Raw genomic sequence first — 23,146 nt, 5'->3', positions numbered from 1 at the left:
ACCTACCACTTTCAGGACATGGATAGTAAGAATATTGTGAGTTTGGTGGTCGTGCAGGTGTCCCAATGTAAATCCACAGTGGCCATGGAGAAACTAGGATTTATAAAATCAGTGGAATATCTACAATCGAGGGGAATGCACATCGACCTCATAGCCACGGACAGACACATTTCAATTGCCAAGACAATGAGAGAGCAGTTCCCACATATTGAACATCAATTTGATGTATGGCATCTTGCTAAATCAATCAATAAGAAAATCTCGGCTGCAGGAAAAAAAAAGATTTGGAAAGTATTTCACAGTGGTCCCAGTCTATCAGCAACCATCTTTGGTGGAGCTCCAAAACTTGTGAAGGATCAGTGGAAATCCTACTTGAAAAATGGCGGTCACTGATGAACCACTGTACCAACGTTCACCACTGGACAGTAAACCTACATTTCCACCAATGTGAACATGGCCATTTGTCCCCAGAGGAGGCACGGAAGAAGAATTGGTTGGTTCCATCTTCACCCACACACAAAGCCATTGAGAAGATTGTTTTTGATAAAACTCTTTCAAGAGATTTGAGGGGGCTGACAGAATTCTGTCACACAGGAGGTTTGGAAGTGTTCCACAATATGTGCCTAAAGTACAGGCCAAAGCGCTTGCATTTCAGCATGCAGGGCATGAAACATAGGACTCTACTTGCGGTCTTGGCCCAAAACGAGAATGTGTGCCGTGAACAATCTAGAACTACAGGTAATGAGGGATGCTTCGCTACACTACGGCCTTTGCAAAAAGAAGTAAGCAATGGGTGATCAAACCAGTCTATGAGGAAATGGAGTTCAACTTTGTTAAAGGCCTTATTGTTGCTGTACTCGAGAAGCACATATATGGAATTTTGAGCGTTTCTGTGCAGAGCACTGATGCATTGCCACCAAACATTGCCACTATGCCATGTCCACCCAAAGAAGAACTCGTTGATAAGTACAAATCCCGGTTTAAATCATTATAATCTGTTTGTCTTTTTGTAAAAAAATGTTATTGTACAGTGTACATGCAAAGTATGCAAACCCTAACCCCTACCTTCACCATCCTCGGTGGCGAACAACCTGGGTCTCATCTTTGACTTCTCTCTCTATTCACCTCATATCGCTTATCTTGTCAATATGTGTATGTATATATTTTTGTTGATGTAACTAAGTTTCGCAATTTCATGTAAATGCTGCGCACTGTTAACCGAGGGGAGGCTTGCGTATTGCAAATAATAAAACAAACAAATAATACATTTCACTTTCAACTGAACTCCTCGGGTACTTTATACTTTCCCTGACCTTCCCCCAAAAAGTCAATATCCCCATAGTTATGGTTCTCTAGGGCTGCAAAGCTCGCGGACAGTAAGGACAAAATTGGGGGCCTTAGAACGTGTCAAGCGAGCCGTTGCAGATGGGAGAGAAGCCAGTTCGCATTTGCACATTGAGGCCCAGTACATAGATGGATTCGAAAATTCAAGTTCTCACAGATGGCTTTACTATGGGATGTTGCAAAGTAAGAATGTATGCTCATTTCGAGTGAAGGTCAGCGGCTTTGATTTTCAGCTCGCGGCCTGAAGAGGCCCACAACTCGCACTGGCAGTATAAGGTTCTATTGTTTTTTGACCTAGATAGACAGGGGGAGTGCAATAACGTAAGAGACGATAAGACAGAAAATTAGACCGAGTTTCATGTTAGTTCAGTATACGAAAAATCGTTGTCACGAGCACAGTGGGATTTACGGACTGCATTACGCAGAGACACAATGGAAATTGCAAATATAATGTAAGTAACTCTTTAGACGCTATTGTACCGTAATGAAGAATTAATGAATGAATGAATGAAGAGCAAGTAAAACGTTTGTGGGATCGTCTTTGTACCGGGCACATGGGTATGCAGGTCCATATTCCACACGCATGTAGACAAACAGTCGTTTCTCATTGTGTGTTAACCTTGATTTATTTTGTTAGTTTTCGCATTGATTTTAGAGCCGAACAGTCGTTTCTCATTGTGTGTTAACCTTGATTTATTTTGTTAGTTTTCGCATTGATTTTAGAGCCGAACATTCTCCATTGCACTATCCTTGCAAGCAAATAGTTTCTGATCTGCCGTAATAAATAAAATGAATAATAGTAATAAAGATCGGCTGGCAAGACTATTTATAATTTTTATGTTTTCAAAACAGGTATATCCTACCCTACCGCTACTGCCACCAGTTTCAGACCCCGGCAGATGGTTTTTTCAACCGCCAGCTGCAGCTTCTCGTAAACAACTGCACCACTTTGACGATTTTATGGACGATCACCAAGGGCCCCTATGCCCTTACGCGGTACGAGCGGCTAGAAGCAACATATCAACCTTTACGCTGGCCTAGTCCCTAGTTGATGGAACAGCCTTGCGGTTCACCGTGCAACCAAAGTGCTTCTTTTAACGAAAACCAACACCCTGTGTACCATAAAGGAACAGCAGGTGACTCACGATAAAACGGAACAGCATTTGCGGATAGAGATAAAAGAAAAAAAATCACATTCCGATTTAATATGCCAATTGCTGAATATTCTATAAACATTTAATGTCAAATAAATGTACTTTACCAAATGTACCGTGTTGCTGTTTGATTTTAAAGTAGAGTTTCATATTCCGAATTGTGGCGCGCTGTGTTGTGAGTTGATCTGCGTTGGTTTCCGGGTTCTGTGTGAAGTTGCTTAGAAGACGACTGGGGGCGTTTGCCTACGCAGCACAGTAACGTCACGGAGAGAAGCAGGGAATATGAATGTTTTGATAATGTCAGGCTCAGGGGCGGGGGATATGATTTAGTGCTGCAAAAGCAGGTCAGCCAGGGCGATGGGGAAAGTGATAGGATTATCATAAAATGGCAGCGCCCTGGTGCCTGTTTTCGCGTGCGTTTAATGGACGAAAACTCGGGTAAGGTCCATAGGAAATTTTTCTAAAATCGTGCGACTTAGGCTTAAAAACACATGGCCGACCCGTACGGACAATAAAACATTTTTGACCAAACCCGTCCTTTAATATTAGGATTTTGGAACTTTCTGTTGGCCACACTGTTTGGATGTTTCTTTGTAGTGTGGGATGTCCCTCTGAGGCACCAGATTTATAAGCATCAGTTAACAACTTGATGATTTGGACACTGATTTACAAAGTTATTCGGCATGGGAAGAAAGCCATTTTCTGTTGGTCTCCCCAGACACTGTTTGCTTTAGAAATCTCCAAATGGTTGGTAGAGATTACTCTAGATCCTGTAGGCATTTGGTCCAACCTCTTACATGGAGAATCAGTCAATGCATTTGTTTTTTGAACCACATGTTCAGAGTGTCACATGTGTCATCGCTCTGCTTGCCATAGAAACACACTCATGTTCCCTCTGCACTTCTAGCGTGATTGGCTAAAGTTTGGAAGAGCCTTAAATATGCACTTACTCTAGTTCCGTTTCTTTATTGCAGAGCATTACAATATCACTGTAAAGCACAATTCATAATGACATGTAAACAAAGCATACTCAAAATGAATAATACAATATTTTGAAACATTTCCAATAGATCCGACAAGCTCACAAAATAAAATGGATACCTGCAACTCTATCAAAGGGTCTCTGTGACCCAACAAAGTAAACCGCTGAGCTACAGCCCCTCACACCCCAATGCCCAAATCTGGGACAGAGCCATTTCATTTGAAGAGCCTGGTATACAGGACATACAAATTAAACATACATTATCCTTTCTCTGCTGATGTGGTCACAATCGAACTTCCCAAATAGGTTACCAGAGTCCTTTCATCTCACCATGAAAGAGGCCAAGCCTGTATCCCCAGACTGAATGTCCTGTAATAAGTGCGAAATGAAAAGAGACCAGCCAGGGAGAAATGGCCATGAGGCAATATTCCATAAAGAACCATAGCTAACGAGATGCATTGCAAACTGCCCCTGCGATATCTCAGTCATCTCACAAGGTGAATCCCAACACGTCCTCCTTCCCAATAAGTGGACACCTTCTGTGATATATACCAGCCAAGTGATAGTTATATGCTTTTCTAGTGATCAACATTCATTGAGAGTGCACCTAAAAATGTATCCCTGTGGATTCAGCTCCAGACGTCCAATACAAAATGGGCTGAAGCAATCAGTAGACACAACAATCAATTGAAAACAATCAGGAGAATTCCCAGCTCACAACAATCAGGAAAACCTTTGTGGTTACAACAATCAGGAGAACTCCCAGCTCATAGCAATCAGGAGGCCTCCCAGCTCACAACAATCAGGTTAACTCCCAGCTCATAACAATAAGAAGGCCTCCCAGCTCAAAACAATATTGAAAACTCCCAGCTCACAACAATCAGGTGAACTACCAGCTCGAGGACCTCCCAGCTCATAACATTCTGGGGAACACTCAGCTCACAACAACCAGGTGAACTCCCAGCTCACAACAATGAGGAGAACTCCCAGCTCACAACAATCAGGGGAACTCTGAGCTCACAACAATCAGGAGAACTCCCAGCTCATAGCAATCAGGAGACATCCCAGCTCACAACAATCAAGAGAACTCCAAGCTGACAACAATCAGGGGAACTCCCAGATCACAACAATCAGGACAACTCCCAGCTCACAACAATCGGGTAAACTCCCAGCTCACAACAATCAGTGGAACCACCAGCTCACAACAATCAGGAGAACTCCCAGCTCATAACAATCAGGAGAACTCCCAGGTCACAACAATCAGGAGACCTCCCTGCTCACGCCAATCAGGTGAATTCCCGGCTCATAACAATAAGGAGACCCCCGGGCTCACTAACTCCCAGCTCACAACAATCAAGAGACCTCCCATCTCACGAAAATCAAGAGGACCCGCAGCTCATAACAATCAGGAGACCTCCTGGCTTACAACAATCAGGGGAACTCCCAGCTCAAAACAATCAGGAGAACTCCCAGCTCACAACAATCAGGAGAACTTCCAGCTCATAACAATAAGGGGGCCTTTCAGCTCGAAACAATCATGAAAACTCCCAGCTCACAACAATCAGGTGAACTCCCAGCTCATAACAATCAGTGGAACTCCCAGCTCACAACAATTAGGAGAACTCCCAGCTCAAAACAATCAGGAGAACTCCCAGCTCACAACAATCAGGAGAACTTCCAGCTCATAACAATACGGGGGCCTCTCAGCTCGAAACGATCATGAAAACTCCCAGCTCACAACAATCAGGTGAACTCCCAGCTCATAATAATCAGTGGAACTCCCAGCTCACAACAATTAGGAGAACTCCCAGCTCATAACAATCAGGAGACCTCCCATCTCACGAAAATCAAGAGGACCCGCAGATCATAACAATCAGGAGACCTCCCGGCTCACAACAAACAGTGGAACTCCCAGCTCACAACAATTAGGCGAACTCCCAGCTCAAACCAATCAGGAGAACTCCCAGCTCACAACAATCAGGAGAACTTCCAGCTCATAACAATACGGGGGCCTCTCAGCTCGAAACGATCATGAAAACTCCCAGCTCACAACAATCAGGTGAACTCCCAGCTCATAATAATCAGTGGAACTCCCAGCTCACAACAATCAGGAGAACTCCCAGCTCATAACAATCAGGAGACCTCCCATCTCACGAAAATCAAGAGGACCCTCAGCTCATAACAATCAGGGGACCTCCCGGCTCACAACAATCAGGGGAACTCCCAGCTCAAAACAATCAGGAGAACACCCAGCTCACAACAATCAGGAGAACTTCCAGCTCATAACAATAAGGGGGCCTCCCAGCTCAAAACAATCATGAAAACTACCAGCTCACAACAATCAGCTGAACTCCCAGCTCATAACAATCAGGGGAACTCCCAGCGCATAACAATCAGTAGAACTCTCAGCTCACAGCAATCATGGGAATTTACAGCTCACAACAATGAGGATAACTCCCAGCTCACAACAATGAGGATAACTCCCAGCTCACAACAATCAGGAGAACTCCAACTCACAACAATCAGGAGAACTCCTAGCTCACAGCAATCAAGAGAACTCCCAGCTCTCAACAATCAGAGAAACTCCTAGTTTGCAGCAACCAGGAGACGTCCCAGCTCACAACAATCATGGGAACTCCCAACTCACAACAATCAGGTCACCTCCCAGCTCTTATCAACGGGGGGAATTCTGGGATTGCCTTAGCAGCGCAATTAGTTGCTCTATAAACCTATTTTAAATGGGGGGATAAAAGAAATGCGTTATCACACCCACCCCACCCCCACATGGTAAACAGGAACAGCACATGATTTAGCCTAAAGCTGACAAGGAATATGGTTCCACCACGGAAACGGCCCCACATTTCTTATTAAAGGCAAGAATCCCGCTGGACCAAGCTAACAGCAGAATCATCCATTTGCAGAATTCATGAAAGGGAATACACAACCCTAAGGCCCAGGAACATTGTGGAAGATTTTGCAGAAGATGGCCTCCTTTCTGGCTTCTGGGAAGCTTTGATCTTGTTCTCAACGCGACATTGTAGTCTGTGGCTGTTCTGAAGAGTATCAGGATGAAGCGATAATGAAGAACCCAGCACGAGGTGTTGTCTATCGGCTGCTGTGGTGATGGTGCTCCGACCCACATTGTATGTGTCCGAGTACCTCTGCCGCTGCAACATCATGGGGCATTAGCCAGTAACACAGCTGGTAAGATAACAGTGGGTTGAGCCCCCCCTGCTGTGATGTGTGTGTGTCTGATCTGCAGGTTGCAGGTTTGAATCCCGCTAAGGTCAACTCAGCATTTCATCCTACTGAAGTCGATAAATGAGGGCCAACACAGGTTGGGTGATATTGCATTTATATTTGTCCTATATAAAGCGCTTAAGCGTAAGCGCTATATAATAACACAAGATTATCATTTTTCCTTGAACGTCAGCTTGCAGTCACAGTAATTTGGTAATATGGGCCTATCCACACTGATATTCATGATACATATGGTGGTCCATTCTTGTATGAAATGTATATCACATTACAGTGATGTGATAATTATTTTTTTTTCGTATTGTACTTAGGAACAATGCTTTGTGATGCCACTTGCTTTTTTGTCAGGTGGTGAAGGGTCGTGCTCTATTGCTTCCCATGATGACACTTCGGAGTGGGGTCAAATGACATAACTTGCTGTGATGTCATCAGAAGACATGGGTCATGTGATGTCACTTCCGTCACCCCTGGCATTTTGGTTAAATGACGTCCCCGTCTGTTACTAATCTCCTTTATTATATTTTTATATGTGGCTCGATGCCAGCTATTTTATGGAGGATGTTATATTGCTCTGTTAATGTTGAAAAACTAGAACACGATATTTCCAATTTGCTCGACTCTCTGATTGTTGAAGTAGTTTAAGCATTAACATTAAGTGCAGCATAATGATTCCCTTCTGACATTTAGACAGTATGTGGTTTGCTTTCAAATAATAGTCTGCAGGTTGGATAGCAATTTTAGCTTTTTAAGGGGATTATACAAAACCACTGAACAGGTTATCATGCCTTGTTCTTTCGAGAGAGGGGCGCCTGCTACCTTTTTTTGTATTTTTGAAAAGGAACTTGGGGTTGGTCACCCTAGGTTACCTGGGGGCAACCAGACGTGGACTCCCTGCTCACTGTGCTTAGAGAGGCTCAGCTTCACCTCACTGATGATGCCCAACAAGGCTGAAACACGTGTATGGGGTTGCTGGTGGTACTCTTGTTCAGAGAGGAATTGCCATAGCATTTCGGTGCTGGACTGCCCTTGTGTGCCGGACAAAGACTGATATGCAAATAGATATTTCCCATCTGTGAAGGTACAGTGAGCAAAAAGCAATGGCTGCGAACTCTCAATGTGGTTAATAACCACTGAACAGGTTATCATGCCTTGTTCTTTCGAGAGAGGGGCGCCTGCTACCTTTTTTTGTATTTTTGAAAAGGAACTTGGGGTTGGTCACCCTAGGTTACCTGGGGGCAACCAGACGTGGACTCCCTGCTCACTGTGCTTAGAGAGGCTCAGCTTCACCTCACTGATGATGCCCAACAAGGCTGAAACACGTGTATGGGGTTGCTGGTGGTACTCTTGTTCAGAGAGGAATTGCCATAGCATTTCGGTGCTGGACTGCCCTTCTGGGCGGGACAAAGACTGATATGCAAATGGATATTTCCCATCTGTGAAGGTACAGTGAGCAAAAAGCAATGGCTGCGAACTCTAAATGTGGTTAATAACCACTGAACAGGTTATCATACCTTGTTCTTTCGAGAGAGGGGCACCTGCTACCTTTTTTTGTATTTTTACAAAAGAAATAGTGACTAAGCAAAAATGTTTCTGGATCTTAGCGCTAGATTGAAACACAATGAAAGATAATCTAAAATAGTCACATGTTCACCAGTGTATAACAACAAATATTAATGATTGTATTTTATATGTTAGGTTGTGGATTTAAAATGTTATATATTAACTGTTTGTGAATTAATATATTTATCTTTTTTTCTACCTAATTTCCCTTCCATATTATATTAAGTCTTTCAGTTTTTGCTTTTCTGTGATTTATGTTATGTCTCATTATTTCCTTTCTACTTTAATTGAATCATCTTCTCCCCTTCAATATTTTGTTTAAGCAGCTCAGTCAGTGAGTCATAAAACGTTATTCAGCAAAAGCCTTAAAAGTACCTCAAAGGAAAATATTACACAGCCTACGGTAGCGGCCGTGTAGTTATGGTTACGTTGCTCATCTCATAGCAAGAGCACTTTTTGGGCGGCTTATAACTTTGCAAGTATATGGCCCACTCTGAATTCTTTTGGTAAGTTTGGTGAGGTTTCATCAAGGAGGCTGTGGGCTTCATTGACCCACTGAACAGAATTTCTCCATAACCAAGCTGCTCTTCAACAGAAACAACAAAATGGATGCACTAGCTCCAGTGAGCACCATTGCACCAAAACAGCATTTTGCAGCAAGAAAAAGATGGCTGCACTGTTTTGCCAAGCACCACTGGGCAAGATGGAACAGGAAGCACCCCGAGAAACGATACAAGGGTGTGTTCTTGTTTGTCTTAAAGAAATGGAGTGAAAAAGCAGCGCTGCTTTGCTGCAAGCGAAAAATTCACATTGAAAATGGGAATATGTCACCTCAAAAATGATGTCGCTCTGATGCTATTTTTCCGTTTTCACCAAACTGCTTTTATCAAAAAGACCCTGTCACGCCCAGCCATATTCACATTGTGCTCCATCAGAAAAGAACCTTATTCCTGAATGACAGGTTGCGCCAGCCAAACCTGAGAAGATCAATAAAGCTTTCCTTCAGCTACATGCTTAAATTGTGCTACAAAATGTCAAAAATCACTGCTTGAAAAGAAAATCAGAGCTTTCTGTACACATGTCAATTTCATAGACAACTTTGCTTGGTACAGACTGTTGTGTAAAACAAGCTAACTAGGGCTGCAAAGCAATATTCACAAGGCAGATGGAAGAAACCAAATTTAAAAGATAAATCCCATCAACATTTGCTCCACATGTGTCAACATGGGAATTTTCAAAGTAAAGAAGAAAATGCCTGTTGGAAGGTACTATGTAGAACACAATCTTCTCCCTGCCTAGCAATGTGAAAGGGGATGGGATTGTGCTGTGAAAATACATGTATGAGATGGTTCTGTTCAGCACGTTTTCTTCCAATTCAGAGCAAAATAAATACAATTAAATCAAACTGCAGTGGCTGCATGGGGGGATGTTAGCCCAAAAACAGGTTTCTGCTGAGAGGATACCAGAAACAAAAGGCCGCTCACAGAAGATACTGGCACACAAGTGATAATTGCTACTTGGGCCACACTTTGGTCTGGGCTGAGCCCTCTGACAATGGAATTTCTAGAACACCAAAGTTCGAAGTGAAATATCACACCTATTTGTGACTTTCACCAGAAGCTTCAAAGGAAATCTTTGTGAGAACCCAGGGGTGAGGGTGTAGCCTTGGAAAGGCCTGCCCATATATGGAGAACAATACTGACCTTTGCCTCCAAGTACTATGTTATTAATAACAATGTTAAGATTTAAATTTTTGCCATAGGACTTTGCAAAAATGTGAAAATGTAGCAGTTTAAATGTGATTTTGTGAACTTTAATGTTACACATTGTAGCTTCCCCTGACACATTGGGAATAGAAATGGCAGAGGATTGGGTATTATAAGGAAAGTAGCCATGATGCCATTGCGGATTTTAATTGCCTAATGGTAATCCACACCCATGGATAAAGTTATAGAATTTTAAGTGATATAATTCTCACTGAAAAACGCAAAAAACTGGTAGAAGGGTGAAACAATGTCTCACAGATGGCTGAGTTGGACTGCAATGGTCTGCATAAAATATGTAACCTGTTTATGTAATTTGCTAAGAGACTGTATAAATGTACCATTTGTGGCAAAAATGGATTTTAGGTAAAGTAACTGTGGGAGGTTTTGAACATTATAAAACTCACATCATACATCTGGCATCCTGCCCTTGAAATCCAACCAGCTGAGAGTGAGGCAGGGACTAGCACCCCTGACCAATCCAGTGGTTTAGAGGCGTTTTTATGTAAGCCTGTCCAGCCATATAATTCTATGATGTCACTATGCATTATAAATAAGAGTCCATGACAGAGCTCCAGCACACACACTCTCCTGAATTTCCTGCGCCGGCGTTCCTGATCTCCATTCATCTTGCTGATTCCACATTTTCCCTACAAGGCCAAAGCATTACTGACCCTACTACAGAGCACACTTCAAAACCTAAGCATAGCTGATTCCTACTCCAGCAAGGACATTGATCCAGAAACCCCCCCGCTAATATCCCATTAACAAAAAGGGGAAAGCAGTGGTACCTTTTGCATCCTGAAATCAGACCGGCTTGCGGCCCACTAACTGCTTCCCGCTGCAATCCCACCATCCAGCTGTCCATAGCATCCAGTGATCAGACCTTGCCCAGCTGTTTTTAGCCAGGAGAATCTGCTACCCGGTGACCCGAGCCCTGGAGACAAGAACCTGTTGACTGTCCAATAATCCCAACCCACAGAAACACATAGATTACCTTGCCTTGCTTTAGTCCTTATCCCACTCTCCAAGCAGTCATATTTATTCCCTGGTAACTTGCTGAAACTGTTAGAATTATCCGTGTACCTGTCCTTGACTTTCTACAGTGCTAGCACCATCTCTTTATTAATTTTGTCTTGTGTAAATCCTAAGCCCTTAATCATATTTTGAGTGATCAGACTAGTTTCCGCTTAGGGTTGGACGCTGGGGTGATAAGGTTGACGTTGCGAATGAACCTTGGATCTTACTGTGTCCCTCTTTGGCGGTGTAGTCTGAAAAGTGTAGTTTAAAGTAAACCTTTTCTTGTCTCAACTGATTTTCCTATTTCAAAGCTTCATTTTACTCAAATCGACCCTTTTTCTATCTTGCATATCTCATCCAGGTTTTTAACTAGAGACCTCCTTTCACGTTTGTCCTGTCCCTGTGATATATATCTTTCCCCTAGCCCAAAAAACACACTCCAAATCAGAGTATTTCACCTGTTTTTATTAAAAACCGTTTGGGTAATTTAAAGCGGGAATTGAGAACATTGCAGGTTTTCCAACGTGTCATTTGGCTGCAGCATGCTGTAAACTTTCCACTATTTTTTTAATTGTATGCCTTTTGCTGATCCATTGCCTTGTGATTGCCAGTAATATAACATACATGCTATTGTGATAAAACATATGTACATTATAATTTAACCACACATTAATTATTTGTACAATTTGAGTGTTATTTTAGGCCTTTGCTAAGGGTTTAAAGTCTGATTTTGATTCTGTTTTCTGCCTCTTATCCCTGACTACCTGCTGCACTTTTCTATCCACTTTCTATTATTTGTGGGATGAGGGAATATTGCAGGGGGAAACCTTAACTTGGGTGCTATCTATCCTAATCACAAAAGTGCTCCTATTCATGCGTGCGTTGTATATTTTCTAGGAGAAGGTTAACCAATTGCATTGCTTCCATTCTCATTAGCCCTCATTCCGAGTGGGGCGGTAAGGGATACCGGGCACCGTTAAGGAGACCGGTGCCGGTAATCCCTTACCACCCTACTACGAGGTCCCTTAGCGGGTCCCTTCCTTAACGCCTGGTCTGACCAGGCGTTAAGGACGGGACCCGTTAAGGGACCTGGGGGCAAATAACGGGCCTTGCATACGCCGGCCCATTATTTGCGTCCTCCCCATTCCCATTGAGCCCTGTGGGGGCTCAAATGGGAATGGGGAATGGTTTGGTAAATGGGGATTTACCGGTCCCTCCAAGGTCGGAATGGACCGGTAAGTGCCCGTTGAACCAAACCGGAGTCGGTACCAGTATGGGAGGGAGTCATGGCGCAAATAGCGCCATGGCCACCACCATACTCGGAATGAGGGCCATTGTAAATATCACCCCATTGGTGATTGCTGTCCCATATTAAAAATTGTATGATTGCTTTTGAATTTAAAAAATAAATAAATATTGTATTTTCACCAACCGGTCTGGTTCATGGTCCATTGTTTGTTTGTTTGTTTATTTATTTATAATGCGCTCCAGACCCATAGGTTACCGGGCGCAGCAACATGTATATGCGAGAATTACAAAGTTACAATGTTACATGAATCAAATTACAAAATTACAATATTACATGAATATACAATTACCGCTTGCAGTATTTACATGAATGTACAGTTGGCAATATACAGAGTTGGCAGTTATAAACATAGGGTTACAACACATCTGAGTGCATTAAGTAGGGCAGGTGTCTAGACGTTGTTAGCGTTAATGTGTTTAATGAAGTTCCTTCTGAAGTGTGGGAAGGGTTGGTCTACTCTTAGGTTAGGTGACAAAGCGTTCCACAAGTTGGCAGCTCTCACAGGGAAGCTTACGCCTCCGATTTTAGCGAGTCTAAATCTGGGTACTACCAGGCAATTGGAGTTGGCGAGTCTCATGGGTCTAGTAGATGTTTTTCTTTTTATTTTGTCCGTCAAGTAACTAGGAGCCGCATTATTTAGTGCCTTATGGGTCAAAGAGATCATTTTTAGGTGGATTTTATTATCCGTGGATAGCCATTTGTGCTGCCGCCTAATAGAGGAGATATGCTTCCTCTTCTTTATGCCTAATGCAGCTCTAAGAGCATTATTTTGTAAGGTTTGAAGTCTTTGGGTAGTGGCTTTGTTGGTATTACCCAAATTGTTCGTTTACAATTGTTCGAATGAACAATTGACCGAAATTAAAGGGTCAAAATTGACCTTTTCACAATTGACCGTATATATATAAATATATATATATATATATATATATATATATATATATATATATATATATATATATATATATATATATATATATATATATATATATATATATATCTGTTTGGTAATATATATTTTTATATATATATATATAGGGGTTTTGGGGGGTTTGCCGTTAGGTGGGGGGCTTTGGGGGGTTTCCCCCCACATATATGTTACAATTGACCTTCACAATTTGGTCAATTGTGAAAAGGTCAATTGTAATTCGAGCAATTGTCAAAGGAACAATTCGTATACATCCGCTTTGTTGGCACCGCTGTAAAGGGCATTGCAATAGTCGAGTCGGGAAAGTATTAAGGCTCTAGCCAAGATTAGGCAATTGGTATTGGACAGGAAGGGCTTGCCTGCTCTTATCAATTTACAAGTGTAGGCAGTAGTGGAAGCAAGGGAGTTGATCTGTTTGATGAAGGACAGGGTAGAATCAAGGTAAAAACCGAGTGTTTTTACTTCCCTCGAGGCTTTGATAGCATTTCCATCTATACTGAAAGCTGAGTAGTCCGGGCCTAATTTGTTAATATTGGCTTGTGTACCCAGAATGATCAACTCTGTCTTATCATCATTCAGGCAGAGACCATGAGTGGCCATCCATGCCTGAATGATAAGATACACTCTATTCACCAACTCCCTGTCCCTGCTATGATCCCCAGAAAGTGGAAGGAGAATCTGTGTATCCTCTGCATAGATAGTGTAGGTGATACCAAGAATGTCCAGATCATCGAACAGAGGTTTGGTGAATATATTGTATAGAGTCGGGGAGACGCAGGAACCCTGAGGGACTCCACAGGTGATGGGTATAGGGTCTGCTGCTGCCGATGGGGAAAAAACTCTCATAGTTCTCTCACTCAGAAAGGATTCTATCCAACTGATGGCTTGGATGGAGAAGTGAGCGGCAGAGTCCAGGTGTCTGCAGAGGACCTTGTGGTCCACAAGGTCAAACGCAGCTGAGAGATCTAGTAGGAGGAGGTGGGCTGTCTTACCTTGATCTCTCAAATCGTCTATTTGGGTCTTTAAATCGATAAGGGCTGTTTCCGTTTCATGTAGTGGGCGTAAGCCAGATTGTCTAGATCCTAGTAGTTTATGCAATTCAAGGTATTTTTGAATTTGTGTATAGGCCATTTTATCCAGAATTTTCAACAGAAATGGAACTGTCCTGATTGGCCGGTAGTTAGTAGGGATGAGAGGGTCAAGAGTTTGCTTTTTGAGCAACGGGAGCACCCAGGATTGTTTTAAATTAGCTGGGATGATGCCTGTGGCGAAGGATGAGTTGACAAGTTTGGAAATAAACGGTGATAAATCTCTAGCAGCGTCTTTTATTAGCTGTGCTGGGCAGATATCACCTTTGCAATTCGATGGTTTGAGGGTGAGGAGGATTTTTTCTATCTCTAGTGTGGTAGTTTTTGTTAAGGAGAATTTGCTAGACTGGGGTTTGTTGGTAGCCTTGGGTGGTGGTAGAGTAGGAAGGTTGATCGAATCTTTTTTCAGTTAAATTTTATTTTGGAGGGTGTTGATTTTGTTGGTTAGAGCATGTACACCAGGTCTGATCTTTAGTACAGGTGTCTGGTATGGCAATGGGTGACTCAAGTTCCTTCAGTATGGAAAAGAGTTCCTTCATCCTAGAATTGGAATTGGCGATACGATCATTGTATGAATTCCTCTTAGCCAGACAAACTGCATTTTTGTATTGTCGGGAAATAGATGTTAGGTTGTCCTTGTTCTCAGCAGTTGGGTGTAGTTTCCAGTTAGATTCATGTTTTCTCTTGGTGAGGCATAGGGCCTTGAGTTCAGGAGTAAACCATTTATTTAGATGGGCTTTAGGTTTGCTTGTACGCATCTTAAGTGGGGAAATTCTGTCCATAGTATCAGTCATCATTTTATTATACTCATGCACTAATATGCTAGGGTCTAGGTTGTCAGGTTGTGCATTTAATGTTGGAAGAATGGCTGGTATGACCTTGTCTATTGTCAGATTCTTTTTATTTCTTGTTGGGCATGACAGTGCCATGGGGACGGCTGTAGAGGATGGTCGGGAGGTTAGTAGGTTGAAGGACACTAGTGAATGGTCCGTCCATGATAATGCCGAAATAGATGAGATAACTGCTGTACAATTTGAGTCAGCGACCCAGTCTAGTATTCTGCCTTTCGTGTGGGTTGGGTTGTTGACTTTTTGGGAGAGTCCTAGGGAGTTGATAGCGTGGGCAATAGTCGCGGCGTGCGCATCTGCTTGGTCATTAAATCCTAAGTTAAAATCCCTGAGTACCAGCAATTGTGAGGTGGTTTTAGCATTAAAGGTTAGTAGCTTGTGCAGATCCTCTTTGAAAATCCCGAGCGGACCTGGAGGTCTATAGATTAGGTGAATGGTTAGGGATTGATTATTGTTTATGAGGAGTTTTGCCGTGAGGGCTTCACAAGATTGTAGAGTTTGGGCAGGGGCTAGTCTTAGCGAGAGACTCGATTTGGAGATGATGGCAATTCCGCCTCCGCGGGTGCCCTCTCGGTCTTGCCTACATATAGTGTAACCGTCAGGGATGGCTAGCATAAGTGAAGGTCCTGCTGCCTTATGTAACCAAGTTTCGGTTATTGCAATAAAGTCCAAGTTTGCCTCAGTGATTAGATCAGCTATATCAAGGGCATGTGCAACTAGTGACCTGGCATTGAGAAGTGCTCCTTTGTAGCAGTGATCCTTGGTTTCCTCTTTGGGATGTGTTAGATTAGGAGTACTTTTCGCGGCTGGGGTGTTATTGGAAGCGTTGCATTCCTTACCATTATGACGTTTCATCTCATGTATTGTAGGAGGGAGGAGTTGTGTGGGTGTCTCGTGAAGTTTGTTAAGTCTGGCACGTAGTTTGTTGTTTCTATCGTACGTGGAACTAGGCCGAGAGGTGTAAGCTAGTGGTCCTAGCAGAACTTGGTATTTTCAGTCAGTGTGGACATGAGTGTTAGTAACTATGTCTGTTGATATAGGTAAGAAGGGTCCGAGTGCATGTAGTGGGGTCTCTGTGTGGCTGACCTGATTACAGGTGGCAAGGAGTGTAGCAGTAGCCATAATGCAGTAGAAGCTAGATAGGCTAGACATTATGCGGAGCTAACACTTAGTTGGGTGGGTAGTGGTCGTACAGGGAGGATGTTCCCTATGGTGAGGTAAGGTGATCTAGCCCACATAGATTTGTGTATCAAATTGGCTAGGAGCACAACACCTAATTTGAGAATATCACAATAGCTAAAATGTGCAACACTTAGAAATGAGAGTAACACAGTGGCTAAAAGCACGGCATCTAGATTTGAGAGTGACCCAGTGTCTAAAATGCACAACACCTACAGTTGAGAATATCACAATGGTTAAAAGCACAGCACCTAGGTTTGTGTAACGCTCACCTGATTCCCCTAGAGGCGCCGGTCTTGACTGGGCGTATACCGTATCTTCAAAGGTGATGTGTAACACACGGCTGGCTCTTTGGGCTGGACCTCTGTGCACTGTATGTCTGACTCGAAGGGTAAGATGTCTGCAGATAGAAAATATGGGATTAAGGAACTGGGTTATTGAATGTCTCTCTCTTCTTCCCTTTCTCTTCTCCTGTAGAACCCCAAAGGTTAACGCTCTCACCTTAGGTAAGTGAACGCCGTGCTCTCCATCTGCCTCGGGGCAGGGTGCTGTAACCAGTTTCTTCACTGGATAAGGGGAGCAGGCCTCTTGACTTCAGAGGACTGCTGTCCTTCGTTTACTGCACGAACGGTAAGTTTCGAGTAATTCTAATGTCTTTAAAGTCTTTAGTAATGATGTTTCTTGTTTTGCAGGGTTCCGGCGATGGCGGATGACGGGCTGAAGTGAGTTGAAGATGGAGCCCGTGTGATGAATAGAAGCGCCTGGAAGCACGTAAGTAAGCGCTTGTTGCCTGCTTCACGATGCGCTCTAACTGTCTTTTTATTTTGCAGGTACAAGTTCGGAGCGGCTGCAGGGTGCCGGAATACCCACTGGGTTAGATGTGGAAAGTAGTAATGGCACGTGAGTATTAAAGTTCCCCAATGTCTTTAAACGCACCTTGTTTTGTCTTTCAGATGCGGGATGCAGCGCCGAAGGCCTCCGGAGCGTGCGAAGAGTTGGTAAGCTTTTGTCTTTCAGATGCCGGAATGCAGTGTGAAGACCTCCGGAGCGCACGAAGAGTAGGTAAGCCTTTGTCTTTCAGATGCCGGAATGCAGCGCGAGGCGTTGGTGACAGCCGATGGACCAGGTAAGTGAAGAGCTGTCACTGAAGACCGTAATGCTAACCTGTTCTTTCTTGTCTTTATAGGTGTTGCTGAAGACTGGATTCAGGATGGTAAGCCTTTTTCCTTAGGCCCAGGATCAGATGCAGAAGACACGATGAGCGTTCTGCTGCAGAGGATGCAGAATAACGCAAAGCAAGATTCATCCATCGGGTGTGGTTTAAATAGCCTCCTGTAGTGCTTAGATGTCTCCTTCCACAGCCACGCCTAGGTAAGAAAAGAGTTCCTGCTTTCCAGAAGAGTTCCAGTGTTCTGAATCTAGGGAGTGGCTCCTGCCCCACCCAACAGGAAAAGTAGTTCCAAACAGAAGAGGATCAGAGGCTCAACTGGCAGGCAAGTAAGCAGCATGGTCTGCTGCAGGTAAGTCCACCCAAGCATTATGAGCCCGGCGCTTCCAGCGCTGGGACTGGGCATATTTATGAGCCTGGTGCCACTGGCGCCAGGACTGGGTCCAAAAGGTCCCAATTGGGACTGGTTGGCACTCGGAACCTGGGTTATGGATCTGCTTCCAAGGGAGTTGGGAAAACCCTGACCTTTTGGAAGCAGAGATCATGACAGTTTGAGGGTTTAACAATATCTAAATATGCACAACACCTAGAATTAAGAATAACACGATGGCAAGGAGGCACACACCTAGATTTGAGAGTATGACAATATCTAAAAATGCACAACACCTAGCATTGAGAATAACACGATGGCTGGGAGGCACAACACCTAGATTTGAGAGTATGACAATATCTAGATATGCACAACACCTAGAGTTGAGAATAACACGATGGCGGGGAGGCACAACACCTAGATTTGAGAGTATGACAATATCTAGATATGCACAACACCTAGAATTGAGAATAACACGATGGCTGGGAGGCACAACACCTAGATTTGAGAATATCTTGATGGCTGAGAGGCATATCTAGTTACAGAGTGGCATAAATTGAAGTTGCATGCATGGGCAGCAACTGGGAAGCCGGATCGGCCATACAGGTTTGACAGAAGTGCAAACATCACGTTACAGTCGGCTTGTTGGGCCGCGTAGCAGAGTGGTGCATAAAAGAGGCATATATATGGTGTGGTACAATGCATGCAGTACAATGGGTGGTTACTTAATATGCTGTATAGCAGTTGACTATAGACCATCCAAGGGTAGGGAGACAGAGCAGTATATATAGACAGATGACTGTTAGCATACTGAAAAGCGGGGAGGATTCTAGGTAGATGGTGACGGTCGCCGTACACAAATAGTCTGAGGCAGGGTCAATATAGGTGTATAGTAGCTGGAGTATAGTGCAGAAAAGTACTTACAGGCTGCTCAACTCCTTACTGCCCGATGCGGACAGGCGCAGACAGGCCCTTAGGCTTGCCCTTCGGCTGCCGCCTATCGGTGAGCTGCAGGGGCGGGTGATTACAGGAGCAGCCAATCACTGGCTACGGGTGCTCCTAGGCTTGTTCCTGGTGCCGGCGAGTCGATCAAGGCCGCGGCCATTGACCGCATTGCGTGTAATGGCGGGCAATAAAGCCACACCCTATTTGGGGGTATTCTGTGCCCAAAATAACGAAATTTGCATTTTCGCAAGGTCGGATGGAAATGCAGATAAATGTAAGCCAAAAAGCAGGCAAATTTCAATATGTGACCCGGGGTATTTGAAAAAGGGTGTGTGATACAAATTGTGCATCATCTCAAATTGAATTTGCACAAAATAAAAAGAAAGGCATGTCAATTGACCACTACATCTTCGACTGAGACAAAGGTGTGTGTTGCATGATTGAAATCCTTAACAAATTTAGAGGCTTATGTCAGGGATAGAATTTGGTGCCACCCATGGCAGTCCAACACAGCAGACTAACCTGCAAGGTAGTGATACTTTGTGTAGTTGGAATGCTGTGTTACACTGTAGAAGCGCCTTCCCAAAAACAAATACTGTAAGTACCAGGCCTGTGTCTAAAAGTAAAACTAAATCAACCCCAAAATAGACAGAAAGCAACAGAATACAGTTTACCCGCACATAAATAAATAAATAAATTAATAAAGAAAGAACACATTCTAAAATGACTGTTTCAGTAGAGATCAATATGGCCAGGGAGCACCTTCTGCAAAAGTTATTTGTCAGAGGTGAATGACCAGAACAAGATGAAAATATTTGGCTAGAAGAAATATCACAACAGGTCACCGCCATGAACCTGGATACGTGGCAGGGCGGTAGCCTATTACACCAAGCATTGAGTGAGTTATATATGACCCCAAAAATTAAAGAGGAGCAAATCAAAATTGTCAGAATCACGGCCTACATGTATCTCCACATGGAGGTGATGCAGGTAAAGCATGAAGAAAATGAAACTCTAGCGCAGAATCAATCTGAACTATTAAATAAACTCCAGACAGAACTACAATTAGCAGAACAAAAATTATAAAAGAGCCAAGATTTGGAGGTAGAATCTGGAAATTACATCATAAAATTAAAAGAGGACTTGGCTCTCAAACAGCAGAATAATGTAGGCATAGAGGCCCAACTAGAAGCAGTAAAAATAGAGTGTCAGCAAAAGGTTGACTCTCCAGAAGAGAGTCAACAGAAGCTGACTAAACAATTAACATATAACAGGGCCTGCTCAGGACAAACAACCATGCTGCAAGATCAGGTCAAAAGGTTGAAAGAGGAAAATAATAAATTAATTATGAGAGACCTCCACTCTCAAGCAGAATTTGATCAAGAACGCCAGAAATTAAATACCATCAAGAAACAAAGGAATGACCTAGTTGAACAGAAGGGCGCCCTAAATCAGGAGAAAGACACCCTATGCTGGGAAGTAAGCAATTTAAAAACAGAGTTAAAGGGAAGTGAGTTAGGCCTACAGAAACTAAATGAACTCCAAACAGAATATGGAAATCTACTGGAGCATTCCAGATGGGTGAAGGTGCTCTGGAAGAGAACACGCACATCAAAAATGCACAAACTCAGGAGGTGAGTCTCCTACAACAATAATTGGCTCAGGGTGCCCAAACTATACAGGCAGCACGAACAGATAACAAGGCACTCTGTGAAGAGAATGATGGGCTCCACAAACAAGTGGCAGCGTAAGAGCGGGTCATAGAGGCCAGTAAAGCCCTGATAGCCGAACAAAAGGCTCAGATCTTTGCATATTATCAAGAGATAGGGGCTGAGAAAGAAAAACTAGCGAGGTTGGAAAGGAGTATCCCAGATCAAATACAAACTGTAGGGACGTGAACAGGTAGAGAGGGACAGGGCAAACCCTGATCATAGTATGATGACCTCTGTACTAAGGGACTCACACCAATTTAATCCTTTGCACACTGCTTCAGGGCTGCCATTTCACATGAGCCGGAAAACATGAGGCCATCAGAATTTAACAGGCCAAGCATAATGGAGCTGACAGGTCAGCGCCCCCGTAAATTGATAGAAGAGTGTGCAGGTACAAAAATACAAACAATGTAAAGGTTGATGTCTCTGACAAGGAAACCTCCTGTGAGGAGAGAGTCAGGGAATCAGATCTGCAGGAGCACTACCTCCAAAGGGACCAGTTGGTTAAATTTGTCAGGAACAACAGGAAAAGAGGCCCATGAGAGCATCCTGAAGACCACCACCCAATCAGGGCTGTTGGGGGGGATACTCTGCCAACACTGGGAGCAGGGAGGAGTCAGAAGACTACTCTCCTGTGTGCTGCAGGAGTGAAGAAACTAGGCCCCACCATTCTGCAGGTCCCTCTCAGACCCACAGAATCAGGGAACGCCTAGATGATCAGGAGGGTACCTCAAGTAGCAGCACCTCCGAGTCTGAGGGCAAGTGCACTCGGGTGACTAAGCCTAAGAAGGCAAATAAACTCAAGAGAGCTATGACAAAAGACCCCATTAAGCAGATTAAGGCCATTAGGAGTTTCATAACCCCATAACACAAAAAAAACACCTGAAATATTATGTCTGGGAACACTTGGAACTCTATGAGCAGATGATGGACACTTTCCACCTGAAAGACAACCAGAACTGCATATGTTAAATGGAAGTTCTCTCCTGAGTACTCCAGCTTCTTTGCTGGACTGGAGGACCAGAACCATTCAAGATGGTCCACCTATAGGGCGGCCATCTTGAAACACTTTTCCGCCCACAGAAACCACCAAGAGGCTCACAAAGCGGCCTACAATTTGCAGTGCAGGGAAGATCAGGCCCCACGAGAATTTGTGCAGGAGCTAAAACGCGCCTTCGCACAAACCACTAGGAGGATGCGTACGGATAGCAGGGAGTTTATAACTACCTTCTTTCATGCGCTTCCAAAGTATGTTATGACCCAGCTGGTGAGTGACTTCCACGATGAAAGATCTCTGGACTGGCTCATAGAGCAGGTGACCCACATATATGAAGTCCAAAAACCTGCAGAAAACAAAATTCTGACCAAAAACGCCAAGCCGGCCAACACACCTGCTGCTGCTAAGGTAGCAGAGGTGAAGGTTGCCCCCATTTTTGACCTAGAGATGGGAGAGCCTAAAAATATACCTACACAAAATCTGAAAAATCAGAGACCCAGAAGGCCTTCAGGACAATCACAAACAGGTGGCGGTCAAGGAAGTAATCCCACCAATGGGACCCCTAACTCCCGTGATTATATGAGTCCCAGATACAAGGGCAACCGACCAATGTTGGGGTATGTATGGACTCCCCCAGCCCAAAGGGGGGATCCAATCAGGTAAGTACCACCCTGGGAAACTTCCCTCCTAACTTCCCACAGGAGGGCAGTAATCCCCCAAATGCTGGGTTAAGTTTCTTTCCCCAGTACCCACAAAACCCCAACCTGCAGGACAACCCTCCTTTCTTCCCCTCCATTCTGGAGCCCAGACAACCCAAACTGGGAGAGGTGAGGCCAAGGGCGGAGGGTAACCAAATTTCACATTATCCAGGGTACTATGGGCCAAGGGATAGTTACCCTTCCTGTGATCCACCTAGATTTGAACAGAGACGCCTGTACCAGCTGGAACGGGTATCCCAACTGGAGCGCCAGGTCCAAAACCTTACCCAGGATCTGGGTCGCATGTTGAAGGCTCAACAGAACCCTCAGGTGAACATGGCGGCTCAGAACCCCACAAACCAAGGTTCTAGCACCCTAGAACAATGACGGGGAGAGAACCCTGACAACTTACCGGTTCCAGAGGAGGAGGCATGGGGCTAATGGGGGTGTAAAGCCCTAGGGGAAGCTTCCTTCCTCACTTGTGAAAAGCCCCTGGACACACAAGAACCGGAACAAAAATCTCTTGCCCCTGAAAATCTGCAACCCAGGGAAGAGAGGGTGGATAGGAGAAATAAAGACAGCAAAAGGGCCCATTTTGGGGAGGAAGTTAGTATCCTCCAGTTTGAAGGGGAAGAATCCTTGGAGGATTCTGGGAAAAACATCTTCTGCTTCAGGGACGGGGGAACTCCTCCCAAAGAAAAATGGGTCCCAAGAGATCTAAATGAAGACTGGGTGGAGGTGGGGACTGATTCAGAATCGCCCATCCTTGAACCCCAGAATGGGCATTCAGAGAATCAAATCTTAAAAGAGGGATCCCAAACCCCAC

This window comes from Ambystoma mexicanum, chromosome 9 (genome assembly GCF_040938575.1).
Source record: "Ambystoma mexicanum isolate Mex_15411 chromosome 9, UKY_AmexF1_1, whole genome shotgun sequence".
Classification (NCBI taxonomy): Eukaryota; Metazoa; Chordata; class Amphibia; order Caudata; family Ambystomatidae; genus Ambystoma; species Ambystoma mexicanum.
This window is presented reverse-complemented; position numbering follows the sequence as displayed.